The sequence below is a fragment of the Myotis daubentonii genome, chromosome 14 (assembly GCF_963259705.1).
Source record: "Myotis daubentonii chromosome 14, mMyoDau2.1, whole genome shotgun sequence".
NCBI classification, from domain to species: domain Eukaryota; kingdom Metazoa; phylum Chordata; class Mammalia; order Chiroptera; family Vespertilionidae; genus Myotis; species Myotis daubentonii.
In genome coordinates, this window is record NC_081853.1 from 27,398,351 (window position 1) to 27,415,160 (window position 16,810).

Below are 16,810 nucleotides of genomic sequence, written 5' to 3' on the forward strand. Positions count from 1 at the left end.
CTGCACAACGGTCAAGGTGAAGAGAGCTCCCGCCTTCCAGCAGCTCGGTCTGTGGGGAGTCAGAAAAGGACAGAGGCCCTGGGAGAAAAGAAGGGAGATGAGGAAACTGGGGGGCCTCATCCTGGGAAATGCCCTGCGGAGTGAACGGAAAACAAGCCAGGAGAGGCAGAAACGTGACAAGGAGGAGAAGCCACTGTGCAAAGGCTGGGCAGCCAGAGAGAATCAGCGCGTGCCTGTCGCCGAGGAGCAACACTTCCAGTTTGGGGTGTGTTGCCAGTGATCTCTATATGAGTTTTACACATTTTGGAGAAAGTCAGCTTACCTCCTCTTATGTGGGTGTTTTGCCGTCCTTTCAAACAATAAGTCCAAAATTTGATTTCTCATTTTTCTTTCCAAGGCTGAGCTCACAGCCATATTCTGTTATCTGGGCTAACAACTTTGACTCTCTTTTTTTTAAAATCCCTTGTCACCATATGTTTTCAGTTGCCACATCCTTCTGACTCTGCCAAAATCTCTTCTCTCCCTTCCCTTCCTTTCCAGTCCCTGTCATTGTCCTTGTTAAAATTCTCCTCATTTGAATAGTACCGACATGTTACAGGGTTTGTTTTGGTTGTTTTTAAAAAGACATGAGCTTATGAGACAGGCCGACGTGGGTTGGAGCCTAATTCTACCACTTTTATATGTGCAACATTTGGGCAAGTTACTCAGCCTTTCTGAACCTGATTTTTAACAGTAAAAAGGGAATGCTATTCTTACTTCCCCTTCTCCAAAGAGTTGTTCTTAGGATTGATAGTATGTGTGTGGGGTATCTAGTGGAATGCTGGGCATGTAGTAGGATTAATTCAGTAAACACCGCCTCATGCTCTTGTCTAAGAGGTCTCCCATCCTCCTACTCACCACTTAAGTTAATCTTCCTAAAACAAAAATTGGAGCTGGTCACTTGTCAGCTCCAGAAAACGTCAATGGCTTGATTCATCCCTTCCGCCAGCCAGCAAGCTACCCTGCAGGTCATGAAGAGTGCTAGAAATGACAGCAGAGGAAAGTAAAAATTCCTCAGGCAAACGTCCTGTGTCGGAAATGAACCCAGCCTACCTGACTCCTCTGACCACCGGCCACACTGAGTCACTTTTCTCTCGGGCCTGAGTCCGTCAGTGTCCACCTTCTTCCCGCCTGGCCAAATGCTGCCACAGCCATCTGTCTCCTTCTCTCCTCGACACAGCTTCTTCTCTGTACCTTTCTGGGGCCCTGAGCACTTTCTACGTGGTATTATGTACCTGTGTGCTTGTTTATCTCTTCTCCTTGCTTCATGTTTTTAACTCCCTCAAAAACTATCTGTTGAATAAAACGGATCCAATCATAGTTGCTCATCTACTTCCTCCACTCGGCAGACTTGAAGTTTTCCTGTTTTGAAAATTCTGATTTGTATTTATTATTCATCATCCTACCCGTCCAAATGGTTAAAATGGGAAACTTTAACAATATTCTGCAATTTGAAAGGAAAAGCTAGTTTTTAAAGTTGTGTTCCCTTCTTTAAAATATCAATATCTATACCAGATTCTCCTAATTTCTCTGCCTTTTCACTATCTTAACCCCAAGTCCATGGCTCTATTAAGAAATTGTCACTAGAGATATGAAAACAATTTTACATGAAGTGCGCCCTCCACTTTTTTCCCCTCTCAAGCAGCCTTCCTATTGCACATTTCAGAATTATCACACTGTTTCACTAAAACCCATTTTTCTTCATCTAAAATGATTCCTAATTACTCTGACTTTGAATAGACATTTAAGGACATCATTATTCTTTTACTGATACTGGGCCGATTGCAGAGATCTTTAGCAGAGTCAGTGCTTCCTTCATGTAAAATATTTGGGAAATAAAATTTTATAGAGACTAATAATACTTACTCACAGTACAATTACAAGAAGCTGTTACACCTCCCCTCCCTTTATTGCCCTTGCATTGTGTTTAAACTCCTCTAGAGTTCCTCTCATTTCTTCATGATGTTTAGTAACTGGAACAATATTGCATCATGCACAAACTTGCACTTCACTTCCTTCCTCAAATTATTAATGAATGTATTTAAAGGCCACCTCTCCTAACTCTACCCTCTCTGCTCTGATGAGCAACCATTCACTACTAAGTCCTTTTCCTCTTTCTTCACCAGTGTTTAACCCATTCAGTCATTTTCACCCATTGCTTGCTTCATGGTGCCTGAGGTAGGAAAATGGCTTCCCTCGTAATAAGACAATGTCCTACAGCTAGAAACGAATTCCAGAACTTGGCGTTGCACAGCATTGTTTTGAATCAGCACCCTTCAACCTCAAACATGGCAATAAAAGGGGTATCGCTTGGTCCTGAGTTATTTATTACCTTCTTTCTGGTGAGCCAGGAGAAGAAAAGTGTGCTGGCTTTCTAGTATTTGAACGCAGATCATTTTCCTAGGGCTGTCCACTCATGAGGCAGAACTACTTCCAGCGGGCCTGTGGGAAGGCAAGTTGGTCATTGATAACACAATTTCCCCCATCACCTCATCAGAGTACCATTTGTCTATTAAGCATTATTCATTCAGTTACATTGTACAAACAACCTCTAAACCAATCAGCATTTTTTTTTTTGTTTTGACAAAGTTGGAGAGGTGGAAGGTGAGGCAAGAACTTAAAAACTCAGAATATTTTTGCAGAATATTCAAAATGTACTTTTAACATTTTACCTTAAGATCACACCTGGCCATAACAAGGATGTGCCCCCCAAAATGGGCAAGTTTTTATGCTAAAGCTCCCAGTTCCTCCATTAGAAACATTTTCAAATTTGCTCGGTGCCCGAGGAGGACACTGAAGGCCTGAGTGTTAGAACTGGGACCATCGATGATGGAAGGCCCGTCTGACTTCAGCTGTTTCTCAGCCTCCCTGCTTTTGAACTGGATGGCATACCCACTCCACCTCCACTGCACTCTTCTAGTCATTTTAAACTGGAAAAACCATGGCTCTGAAAAGAAACCTGGAACGTTGGGCAAAGATGCACTTGTTTCACTTGCTAGTCTGTACTCAAGGGATTTCTCTGTCTGGGCAGGTTTGTCCATCACCGTGAAACCTAGGGAAATGCTCCATCCAGTTGGTGAGAACCAGGCCATGGCCCAGCTGATTTTCATAATGTAAAGACACAGCCAAGGTCTCCTGAGTTGGAGAACACTCTCACTCACCTGGTTGACACACATTTGAATTTGTGCCTCCAGCAAAGGAGGGTGGGGCTGGAGACCCAGCTGGCTGCACTCACGGGAGGTTAGACACCAACATGTCACCTCTCGGTCCTCTTCTCAGTGCCATGGGAGGACAGTGAAAGGGTGGTTGGGTAGATTAATGCCTTTGTGTTTTTCCAAACCCTGAGGTAGGAGAAAGGAGGCTTGAGTGGAACTAGAAAGGAACTGGCTACAGGGCTGGCCCCAAGCCCCCTTTGACAGCAAAACCCAGGGTGGGGAAAACATCAGTAAGGAGAGATTCAACAGTGCAGGCCCAAGGGGAATGTCTCTGAAAGTACTAGTGCCATGTACTCTGTATGTGGACCTGTATGTGGATGATATCATTACTGTTTGTTGTTATTTTTGCTGTTGTTGCAATTCCTATTTTAGAGACCATGTCTCTGAGCGCAGAAGGGCGAGGAGACTTCCGTGGGTCAGGCAGCTAGTCAGTAGGACATCTGGCATTGGACATGATGTGGTCCCACTGCAGTGCACACACACACCCAGTCACGCTACTCCAGCGCCATCCTAGGAGAGGCCATCTCCCACTTGGCAGCTTTCCCAGTGTTGAGGGTTTGGGTGAGTCCAGTTCTTAGAGGAAGTCATTCCTGATGGTGAGAGCAACTTCTGAGCAGCTCCCATGGCATTTTGAAGGTGAAAAGGCTGGTTGAGGGGTTAATCCCAAAGCGGAAAAGCTGGCTCCAGAAGAGAATCATAGGGGAATCTCATTTGAGCCAAGAAGGGCACAAGTTGCTCCTAGAGACAAAAAGGAACCCACAAGGAAGGGACTGGAAGAGCAGGGCAGTTTGGAGGAGGAGGAGGAGGAGGAGGAGCAGCCAGCAATTCCTGTACTAGTCATTTTATGGCATAAGCAGAATTCTGTGGGTAAAAGCCACTTTATTTCCCCCTCCATCTCCTTTCCCCCTGCTCTGGGACTCAACTTCTCTCCTGCCCTCAGTGAAGTGTATACAGGACACTCATGTCAGTAATGTAAAGTGTCCACTGCAGAATAATAATCAAAACTTCTTATTTCAAAGTAAAAGTGTCCCCTCTTCCCTGATTCAGATGTGTACCCAGGCAGGTGAGTTTATAAGCCAGTCACAAAAGACAAATATGTATGATCCTACTTATAGGAGGTTCCTAGAGTAGTCAAAATCCTAGAGACAGAAATAGAATGGTAGTTGTCAGGGGCTGAGCAAGGAGAGGATTGAAGAGTTACAGTTTGATCGGTGCAGAGTTTCAGTTTTGCAAGATGAAAGGAGTTCTGGAAATGGATGGTGGTAATGGTTGCACAACAATATGAATGTAGTTAATGCCTCTGAATTGTACACTCTAAAATGGCTCAGAAGGTCACTTTTATGTTATGTATATTTTATCACAATAAAACTTGAGGGAAAAATGTCCTTAGAGACACAGTCCAAGGGATGATTAATTCATCAACTCAATGACGGCAAGGTAATGGGTTAGCTTCTATGCAATTCTTTTGGTTTTGGCCTCATGGTCACAAGATGACTGCTGAAGCTCTAAACATCTTCACATCCAATGGCAGGTAGAAGTATTTCCTCTCTCTCTCTCTCTCTCTCTCTCTCAACCCTTCCCAGATAATTTTTTCTGGAAGTCAACTCCCTCTCCCCGCATGCTCCTTCCCACCCTGTCCAGGTATATTTTCCTTACATCTCACTCATAATCACGAATGTATAATTATCTTAGCCTGATCAATAGCTCCTGGATCTGGCCCTAGCTGGTTTGGCTCAGTGGATAGAGCGTCGGTCCTGTGGATGGAAGGGTCCTGGGCTCGATTCTGATCAAGGTCACCTGCTTGGGTTGCGGGCTTGATCCCCAGTAGGGGCGTGCAGGAGAACACAGTCCCTGGACTTGGAGATGGACTCTCGTTCCAAAAGTGCCATGCTGTCTGAGACCCGAGAGCTAAGCCAAACCCATGTTCTCCTGTGAAAGAAAGGAAACCCATAGCCGTAGAGTAGGCAGCCAACTCTGACCACCATACAACTTATATTTCAATAGTAAGTTCAACTGAAGATATTTCAATATGTGTAATACCCACGATTTACATCCTGGTTTTCCCCATAGAACTGGCCTCTTCTTCCTTTGTGCCACTATAGTACACTGTGTATACATTCACTGGAATCTTCATAACACCCTTACCATTCCTACTTGTTTGCCGGTATGTAAGATTCTCAAAGACTGGACAATATTTTATTTGTCTTTGCCTCTCTAGTGCATATATGAAACATAAAAGAACACAGAAAGCACTTACTAAATGTTTGATGAGTGATGAATGAATAAAGGAATGAATGAATGAGCAAATGAATGGGGTGGCCTGTTGAGAGAAGCTGCTAATAAATGAACTCAGCATTCTGAATTTAAAACCCACAAGGGAAACCAGAGCCGACCACATAACCATGTTGGGCTGAGCCTGGGCTTTGCAGGAAGCTTAGGTGCAGAGAAAAGGCAACACCTCAGAAGTCAGATGAGGAAGGAGAAGGGGAAGGAGGCAGGGTTTGGGGTTTGCAATCCTCCCCTTGGGCTGGGGCTGTGTGTGTCACAAGAAGCTCATTTTGGCAGAGACACCAAGGAGAGAGAAGCTCACGGGTCATGAACTGTTGTCTAGTGGTGGGCTAGGTCTAAACATCTCCCATGTTGTGTGGGTTGTTGTGGAAGTTGGAAAACCTTATTTCAAAGTACAAGTTGTTTCCATATTTGTTATTATGGTCGAATCTCCAGGCAACCATATCAGCTTGTGGCTACACGTGAAACCTTGCTAACATCATTAACCCAAAGTTCTTGATCTTGCCTCTGCCGTTCACTTGCCTGAATAATTCAACCTCTCCCCAACGATTTCTTTCCAGGAGTGCCCAAGTGTTCAGTTAGACTCGCCATTGGCAGAGAGGGGGCTGCTGGGTTTGATATGTTCTTCCTTTCCTGCTCTGGCTTCCCTCTGTCACTGTGAACACTCAGGAGGTAGCCTGAGGGACTCTCACCACCGTGTGGTGCCTGCTGTGAGACTGTCCAGGCCAAAACCGAGAACACGGCCTTTCAGAGCCTATTCAGCTTCCAGGTGTCAGCAAAGCTGACAAGAAAGGCCATCTTCCCAATTCTAGGCCCCCAAACAGCACAGCTTGGGTTCAGGATCTCTCATAAAGTCAACGCTCAGCTCTGATCTCCTTTCTTTTCCCATCAGACCTCCAACGAGTCAAAAAGGCCAGGCTGGCAGGAGGAGACTTTTATATTGCAGTTAACTCAACAGATACTTCCCATTTCTAGATAAAACTAGATTTTAAAAACATGCTATACTTATTCATGTTATAAAGGGTCAGGGCTTCATTTTCTTTTCTTTTTTTAAATATATTTTTATTGATTTCAGAGAGGAAGGAAGAGGGAGAGATAGAAACATCAAGGATGAGAGAGAATCATCGATCGGCTGCCTCCTGCACACCCCACACTGGGGATCGAGTCCGCAACCCAGGCATGTGCCCTTGACTGGAATCGAACCTGAGACCCTTCAGTCCGCAGGCCGACGCTCTATCCGCCGAGCCAAACCGGCTTGGCCAGGGGCTTCATTTTCTAATTACATTCCTGGTCTCATCCCCTTTCGGCTGAAGGCAGAAAGAAGACACCTGGGAGAAGACTAACAACAGCCCTGGCCCGGGAGGTCAATTTGAGCCTCTCCGCTTCCACTGGGTTTACAACCACGAGGGCTGTTCTGCTCTGCTGCCTTCAGTGTAGGGGTCAGTAAAGGCAGATGTGCCGTGTCAGCCTCCCCGACAGCTAGACTTGGTTATGCCTAACGAGGCACGAGGGGGAGCCTTCCTGGGGCTTCCAGGAGCCTTTTGCTTTTCCCGGCAGAAGGGACAGATGAGGCTGCCACCACACCTGCTCTCTGTGGCCCCCTTACCTTCTTCCTTCATTAAACACGATACAACGTTTGGAAATGCAGCTGCTTTCTTGTGACCATAACAAAAAGGCCACAGAAAGGCACAGTCACGGAAAGACACGTGCCATGTCTCACTCATATGTGGAATCTAATGAACAAAATAAACTGACGAACAAAATAGAACCAGAGGCACGGACGCATGGAACAGACTGACAGCTGTCAGAGGGGAGGCGGGTGGGAGGGGCTGGGTAAAAGAAGGCGAAGAGATTGGCCACAGAATATATGTATGTGTAGCCCCTGGGCACAGACAATAGTGTGGTGAAGGCTAGGGGAGGGGGGCGGGGCCCGCGGGAGGGGGGCAGAGCGGGGAATGGGGACATTTGTAATAGTGTCAACAATAAATACGTTTTTAAAAAGGCCAAGAGAATTCCTGTCCTGAAATCTTCCAGCCTCTACACGAGCTTTGAACTGCTTTCCTCCAGGCTTGTTATGAGGGAGAAAAATAGGTGCCCGTTAGTTTAAGCTACCGCTTGGCAGTTATTGGAGCCCAAAGCATGATCCCAGTTGTTGCAAGCTGGACTTTTGCACATTTTATGTGCTGATGCTATGAAACCATCTCTTGGAGTCCAAGTTGTTCATTCATGAGTCACCTGATGGGCAATGCTCTTGATTCATCACTTGGTGGCCCTGCCTGCCATTTGCTGCTACTGGAGGAAGGAGACAGGTCTTCAACAAAGTGATGGAGGCAACGGAAGGCAGTCTGATAGAAATTCTACTCCTTTTCCCCCCTTTTAAAAAATATTTTTATTGATTTCAGAGAGGAGGGGAGAGGAAGAAAGAGATATGATGAGAGGGAATCATTGATTGGCTGCCTCCTGCACATTGGACCAAGCCCACAACGCAGGCATGTGCCCTTGACTGGAATCGAACCTGGGACCCTTCAGTCCGCGGACCAACACTCTATCCAAACCAGCCAGGGCAGAAATTCTACTCTTCATCTCAAGGAATAGAAATGAGATCCAAGTATGTAACCTTTCCTCTCCTTGAATGTCCAGCCATTCCATCTCTCACTCTGTTGCCTGAGTAACATGCTCCCTGCTGCATCCCTCTCTGTCCCTCTCCCATGCCCACCCCATGCGGCTGCACACGTTCATGCCCCTGCTCTCCATGGCTTCTTGCTAGAGGAGCTTGTTTTTCATTCTTTTCTCCTTAGAATCTACCCATGCGGCGAATACCACTTCTCTCCCTCTCCCCACGTCCCCAATTCTGCATCGAAAATCCCAGAAATCTGGTCTGGACTCTCCACGCGCTTCTCCACAGTTGGGTGTGGGTGGATGGGAGGAACCGAGCAGCCCAAGCAGCGCCAAATTTAGCAGCAGGAGGAGGACGGGAAAAGCTGGCAATGCCGATATGTGTGAAGGGTGGCAGGTTTTTTCACCCTGCTCACACATGTGCAGAGAAAATGTACCATCTTTATTTCTCTAAAAATTATTCTTATCTTCCTTAGGAGCCTCCAACTACCGAATAGCTGGGAAATACTCTGGCACCACAGTTTAAATAGACATGTTAGGGCCCGGTCCGGGGTGCTCAGTGGTTGAGTGTCAACCTATAAATCAGATGTCAACGTTTGATTCCTAGTCAGGGCACATGCCCAGGTTGTGGGGTATGCAATAGGCAGCTGATCAAGGATTATCTCTCATCATTGATGTTTATCTATCTATCTATCTATCTATCTATCTATCTATCTATCTCCCTCACCTCTACTCTCTGAAATCAATAAAAAATACATTAAAAATAAATACACATGTAAGGTAAATGGTCCATCTCTCTCTCTCTCTCTCTCTCTCTCTCTCTCTCTCTCTCTCTCTCTCTCTCTATATATATATATATATATATATATATATTTTTTACAGAAAGAAAGGGAGAGGGATAGAGAGTTAAAAACATTGATGAGAAACACTGATCAGTTGCCTCCTACATGCCCCCTACTGGGGATCAATTCAGCAAGCAAGGTACATGCCCTTGACTGGAATCGAACCCAGGACCCTTCAGTCTGCGGGCCGACGCTCTACCCACCAAGCCAAACCAGTTAGGGCTGGTCCATCTCTTTATGTAAAACATGCTTAGTGTCTAGATATCTGCATCCTCCCTCTCTGTCTCTGCGAGATGGTGTCTGGGTTCTGGGTGGCGTTGTGGCTCATGCACTCCCCTCAACGCCGAGAGAAGATGGGATTCTCAGGTCATTAGCATCTCTGCATCTTGGCTGCTTGCTGCTGTGGTGGTGGCCGGGACACTCCCTGGGCTGTATCCAACTCATCCCCCGGAGTCCTGTGAGTCCCCGCTGCTGAGGCTCTATCTGCTGAGGTTCCTACTGGTGGGAAGGGCCTGCTGGTGCTTCTTCATGACTCAGCCTCTGCTCTGGCTGCCGCTACGGCCCCCACAACCCCATCTGACTCTTGCCCAGAATGTCCACCACGAGTCTTGTTGCTGACTCACCTTTCCCTCGTGATCACTGATGCCTGGAGGCCTGTTGGCTGTCAAATCAGCTACTTCCCTGGCCTCTAATCAGGAGCAGGTGAGAACTTCTTGGTGCAATTCATTCCCTACTGGTCCTGGGGGCAGCCCAGGAAATGACATTCCCTCTCCCTCCCTGCAGAATCATGCTGTGCTGTTGAGTGCAACCCAGATACAGCCGCTCCCAGGGCGATGCCCGCCAACCTGCAGGAGGAGCCCCTCCCCGAGGCCCAGAGAAGTCTGCAGAGGCCCTGGCCTTCCTCCGCCTGCTCAGCACACCTCCCGCCATGGGTGGAATCCTGAGACCAGAGATCAGAGTCACCTCTGACGCTCCCCAGCCAGCTCTCTCTCCCCTTCCCCTGTGTATTCCACCAGGACAGACAGGGGGGATGTTCCTCTTTCTTTTCCTGCCCACGCCAGGACTTCCCCGTGTAAAACGGTGAGCAGGTTAGTTTGTGATATGCCAACAGGAGAAAGAAAGAAATCTAGAACATCTTTTCTCTCTTACATAGCTTAGCCTTTCAGATAAGGTGGCTGAAAAATCCCAAAATCCTATTTGGAAGCTGATTCTTAACTTTTTCTTCCCCTTTCTCTTTTTGCCTGTACTAGTATTCCTTCTGTAACAATCCCAAACCTCCTCCAGGCCAATGGAAAGGTCTCAAAGGCGGGGGTGGGGGTGGGGATGGGGCGGGTAGGGCGGGAGGGGAAGGAGAGGTCAGTATAAGAAAAGTAGGTCTACAGTGTGAGTACAGGAAATAGAGTTTATTCCTGTATTATTATTTATTAATTATTATATTTATTATTATTATTAACTTACTTTTGCCTGCCCCTGTATAAAGGAAAGCAGCGTATGCGAGTATTCCAGAACTGTTATCACCATTCTATAAACTGATAATTTTCCCTTCCCCATGTCATGCTTTAGGGTGGATGCTCCATTGAGGCCTGCAGGGCGGGACCGCAGCCCTGTGGGTAGACCGCATCTGTCCAGTGAATGGCCGGGAGAAGATGTAGGTCTGCAGACAGGAAACCAGAACTCTGAGGACAAATCTCAACAAACAGGTGAAAGGGCTCTTTCCCATCCTCCAGGTCCCTGACTCACAGGGGCCTCCGGACCAGTAAGGGCTGCCCAGGTGCGGGCTCATTTTCTCCCCCGAGGAGTTAGGCCCTGGGCCTGCAAAGGGAGACTTCGCTGCAGGACTGTGCTTCCCCAGCCCTACAGTTTGGAAGACGGGTGTAATGAAATGTTGTCAATGGGAGGGCTGGCATTGTCAAGCAAGTATCTTTAAACCACTATTTTTGCCATCAAGGTTTGTTATTTTTTAATAAACAAAGGACTTTTAACACCTAAAAAGTTGGTGGTTTTATTTTAAGGAAGACATCATTTATTGATAAGACAGAAAGCCATTTCAGATGCCAGAATAGCATGGATCAAAGGCATAGGAGAGAGGCAGGGAAGGGAGGGAGGCATATCTTTTCCAGGGGTGTAGCTATACTCCTTTGCCCTCCAGGATTTGTGCAGGGGCCAATGGGAGGCGGGACCGAAAGGAGCTTAGAGCATGTCTCAGAGATCCTTGAGTAATCGGGTGAGAAACTAACATGTCAGCTCTGACAGCGTCAGAGGATCTGACTGGTCCATGAGAAGGAAACTGACTCGAAGAAAACCAGGCCTGGGAAATTTAAGTTGTAGATTATTGCAGTCTCTGGTGGAGTTACTGCATTTTGAGGGCAAGAGGCGGGAGGAAAGCCATTTAGGAGGGGAAATTTGGAACCCATGCTAGACTTTGGCTGAAGTGTAAGGTTTGATGAGCAATGACTGGGACACTTTTTCTGTATCTGTTGGTTATTGTATCTATAGGTTATCATGGTGGGGCTAGGAGTCGAATTTATTTTATTTTTTATTGTTGGCACTGTTACAGGTGTCCCCCATATCTCCCCTCCCCCCTCCACCTTTACCACACTATTGTCTGTGTCCATATATGCAGATTCTCTTTTTAATCTCTTCCTGTCCCCCCCCCCCCCCACACACACACACCCCTCACTTCTGAGATCTATCAGTCTGTTCCACGCTTCCATGACTCTGGTCCTATTTTGTTTGTCAGTTCCTTTTGTTCATTAGATTCCACATATAAATGAGATCGTGTGATATTTGTCTTTCTCTGACTGGCTTATTTCACTGAGCAGAATACTTTCCAAGTCCCTCCATGCTGTCTCAAAGGATAAGAGTTCCTTCTTTTTTACAGTCACGTAGTATTCCATTGTGTATTGTACCACGTCTTTTTTTATCCACTTATCCCACTGATGGGCACTTGGGCTGTCTCCAGATCTTGACTATCCTATATAGCAAAAGGCTAATACGCAAATGTTCCCCTCGGGAGTTCGACTGACTGGGAGTTTGACTGCTCGCTATGACATGCACTGACCACCAGGGGCAGCGCGGAATGAAGGAAGGCCCCGGCTGGTTGCCGGCCAGGCCTAGGGACCCTACCCGTGCATGAATTTCATGCACCAGGCCTCTAGTTTATCTATATCTATCTATATATATAAAAGCCCAAGTGACCGTTCGACCGGTAGCTATGATGCGCACTGACCACCAGGGGCAGATGTTCTAACTGGTAGGTTAGGTTGCTGACTGTGAGTTAGCTTGCTGCTGAGGCCCTGTCAGCCCCGAATCTGGTTCACCCGCACCCCAGATCCAGAGAGGAGGGAGGAGGGAGCCCAATTCCTTGCAGAATTGGCCATGGGTTAGCTTGCTGTGATATTAAAATATTTCTTCTAATTAATTTGCTTTTAATGTGCACGAATCTGCGCACTGAGCCACTAGCATATATATAAAAGGCTAATAGGCAAAGTGTCCCCTCAGAAGTTTGACTGGGAGACTGGAAGTTCAATCACTTGCTATGACATGCGCTGACCACCAGGCGTGGCGTGGAATGAAGGAAGGCCCAGACAGCAGACAAAAGGCCCTGATCGGCCCTGATCACCAGCCAGGCCTAGGGACTCTACCCATGCCAGAATTTCGTGCACCAGGCCTCTAGTTGTAAATAATGCTGTTATGAACATAGGGGTGCATATATTCTTTCAGACTGGTGTTTCAGGATTCTTAGGATATATTCCCAGAAATGGGATCGCTGGGTCAAACAAAAAGTTCCATTTTTCATTTTTTGAGGAAACTCCATACTGTTTTCCACAGTGGCTGCACCAGTCTGCATTCCCACCAGCAGTGTACTAGGTTTGGGAGGTGATTTTAAATAGTGCCACAGATACTCCTAATAACATAACAGATATGCACAGGGTAGATTTTCACATTTCAGACAATTCCTATTTCATTCTATACAGAATGTAGTCCATATTTATACAGGCTTTCTACCTGGATTCTGATGTCTGTATTGGTATATGGCTTCTATACTTTTCCTTTGAGTTACCACAGTCCATGATTATTTCATTAATGTGAGCATTTCAGTAATCTCTCTTCCCTCCACTAAACCATAAGGACCATAAAAACAGGGTCCATGGATTTTTTTTAACCATTAAATCCCCAGTACCAAGCACAGGGCCTGACATAGGATAGATATCCCCAGAACACTTACTGACAAAGTAAATGAGCGAATGAATAAGTGAATTTACCTCTAGGAAGAATGGTTTGAATCAGCGTCAACAAATACCCTTTACGAAGTGCCTTCCTGTGTGTGGTCCTGTGTTGCTATGGTTTGTGAGAGAGTGAGGTTCTCGAAGGCCACAATCAAACACAGACAAAAAATGGGTCCCATGATCGCTGCTACAGGAAGTGGTCTAGATGGCTCCCGGCTCTCTTTCCCCTTCGCTGGTGTTCACAGGCAGGGTGCTGGTGTAGTGCCACCTGTGGGATAAAACGGAAAAACCCAGCTTTTTGCACAATCTCTGCAAATAAACACGCTGCGGTCCCTTCTAACTTGTGCTCATTGAGGACCTTCTCTGGCATTTAGAGGCTTTGTACATTTTTAAACTTGGCTTCATGTCTTCAGCTACACTGGCTGTTTTCTTACCCTTTCTCTAGGAAACAGTTGCTTTGTTTAATTCCGTTCTCGACATTTCAGATAAAGGGATCTGTACATTAAATTGTAGCAACATTTCTGTTACGCAAAAGTAGTCAGGGGAGGGAACCATCGATAGAATGACCTGTGTGCCTTGCCGGTGTCACTTGGAGACACCGATATCTGTGATAGAAATACATTCTATAGTGGCAGGGTGGCAAGACGTCACTGAGAAAAGATGATTGAAAAGAAAAACGGGCAGCTCCTCAGCCATTTATTGTAAACATCTGTCATGAGGCTGGAAACGCATAAAAATAATGGTTACGAGAATCCTGGCCAATGATGTTACTGATTGTGCTTTACAAGGACACATATATTCTAGACAGTTTATGTCAAGTACTTACGCACGCCTTGGCCTATTTGTCCATGTCAGCAGAAAAGCTTATCGGCTCACATGATGTTGAGCTCCCGTTGTCTCCTGTCTGTGGTTTAATCCTGCCAGTGTTGTTACGTGGAGTTTTTGGCTTGCTTTCTCCACTTCTGGAGAGATTTCCAAAATCTTTTTTAAAATCTTATATTTTTGGCATTTGATGTCTTATCTTTCCTTTCCTGGTTCCTGGCTCCATATCAGCAGTAGATGCATTTTATGATCCTTTTAGTTGGGGTGGTGAAAGGGGGGAGAATGTAGAAAATATTTACCCACAATGGATACGAGATATATATATATATATATATATATATATATATATATATATACACACACACATATATATAGACATTTTCTCTTAGTCTCTCTCTCTCTCTCTAGCCTTGTTTGTCATATTTCATCATGTAGAAATTGTTAATTTTTATAAATCCATACTCAGTCTTTTTCTTTGTGATCATTTCTGTCATCATTTTTGTGCTCAGAATATCTCTTCTTTCCAGAGATCAGATATATGTGCACTTAGTTTTTATTTTTCCCATTGCACTTTTTAATTTATTTGAAATTTACTTTAGTGAGTTGTGTGAACCAAACTTCACATATTTCCCCCAAATAGGCAATAATCTCAACATCATTTGTTTAACAGACCATTTGCTTTTCCACTGATTTGTGCTCATGCCTTGAGTATAAATGGCACAATCTTACATGTCAATATCAATTTCATGACTTGCATTTCTGTTCCCTTATGCAGCCTGTCAGTTATGTGCCAACACCATGTATTTTTCACCACAGTAACCATTTACTAACTTTCAACAGCCAAGTCTTTCTCATCACTGTTCCCTTTGGCATGTTTGTTACCATTCATGTTTGCTTTCTCTTCCAGATGAACTATTTCCCAAAATACAGCTATTAACATTGTGATTCACTCTTTTACATGCGATTCAACAAGTGTTCATTGAGAACTGATATGAAGGAGCTAATAAATATTGACCAAATCATAATGGCAGCAGCATTTGTAAGTGTTTATTTCCTTATATTGGCAAGGTGTTTTAAAGGTTTGAAGGGGCATCATCGAGGAGTTTCAGAATACTTGAACACACCATTTCAGGCAGGCGTAAAGAAGGGGAAAAGCCCTAAACCGTGAGGGGACTAGGGGATGGAGCACACACAGGACTCAGAATCTCTTCAGTTCGAATCAGAAAGTTAAATGCCATAGAAGAGGTGAAGGCTGAGATTGGGAATGGGGACCCATGGGCTTAGAGAGTCCCACACTCTAAAATGAGAGACGGCCCAAGCCGGCTTGGCTCAGTGGATAGAGCGTCAGCCTGCGGACTGAAGGGTTCCGGGTTCGATTCCGGCCAAAGGCACATGCCTGGGTTGCGGGCTCGTTCCCTGGTAGGGGGTGTGCAGGAGGCAGCCGATCAATGATTCTCTCTCATCACTGATGCTTCTATCTCTCTCTCCTTTTCCCTTCCTCTCTGAAATCAATAAAGAAATATATTTTAAAAAAATAAAATGAGAGACGGCACATGAGCAGGCCCCAGGTTGGCATCAGCACCGTGCATTCTGGGTCCTGGGTTCACAGACCACGGATCTGAGGTCACACCTCTGCACCTGCCTTGGATAACAAACAGCCTTTGCAGTTGTGGGAAGAGAGAGGAAAAAGGTTGGGTCCAGTAAACTGACCAATACTATTAAAAAATAGGGTTCACTATATGTTTTATAATCATCATTATAACCTGTGTTTTTATTTGTGTTATTGGAAAAATGAAGACTTTAATTAGAAAGTATTTTGATAACGTTAAGTCTGTGAAGAGTTTGAATGTTTAAGTGAATTTGATTTAGTTCTATAACTTTTATTTAATATACTTATTACTTTTTGATGAATTTACTATGATTTTGTTTTTTAAATTTATAACTTTATTCTGTGAGGCAACTCAGATGCCTGAGAGGACCTAACATTTCCTTTGGAAAATGTCAATTTGGATCCTTTGCCCATTCTTAAATTGGATTGCTATATTTGTCTTTTTATTATTGAGTTGTAATTGTACTTTATATATTCTAGATAAAAGACTGTTACCAAATATATGATTTTCAAATATTTTCTACCATTCTGAGGACTGTCTTTTCATTTTCTTGATGATGCCCTTTGAAATACAAAAGTTTTTAACTTTAATGATGTCCAATTTATCTATTTTTTTCTTTTGTTGGTGTCATTTTTAAGATATAATTCACTTTACAAATTTATATGAAAATATTATTTATTATGTGATAGAAATGAATATGTATTATTTGTGCATATATATTTTATATGACATCTATATATATAAAAAGCCAGTGACCAGAACACTGGAATGATTGGAATGACCAGAACGACCAGTCGCTATGACGCCCACTGCGGCCGGCCAACCGGCCTGATCAGGGGCACAGGGCTGGCTGGCCAACCTCCCGTGGCCCCTCCCCACAGCCAGCCCAGCCCTGATCAGTCCCCATAGGGCAGGCCGGCTGGACCCCACCCATGCACAAATTCATGCACTGGGCCTCTAGTATATTATAAAATATTTTATATTTATATAATATGTAGTTTATGTATTTAGAAAATACTTTACATACCTTGAGTTTATATGTACATTCTTCTTGAGGAAATTCTTAGTGACTGGAAATCCAGAAACAAGGTGTGACCTGGACTCAAATGCCACTGGAAAAGAGACGTTTTCTATCGGGGACAATTGCT

The 16,810-nt window shown here is 44.9% G+C and overlaps 1 long non-coding RNA gene across 1 annotated transcript; it reads left to right on the plus strand.

Moving 5' to 3' along the window:
* Nucleotides 1-9,748: 9,748 nt before the first annotated feature.
* LOC132215489 (uncharacterized) lies at nucleotides 9,749-15,363 on the plus strand. The gene is made up of 3 exons (XR_009448534.1): nucleotides 9,749-10,089; nucleotides 10,565-10,701; nucleotides 14,960-15,363. It is a non-coding gene; the product is annotated as an uncharacterized LOC132215489 (long non-coding RNA).
* The last annotated feature ends 1,447 nt before the right edge of the window (nucleotides 15,364-16,810 follow it).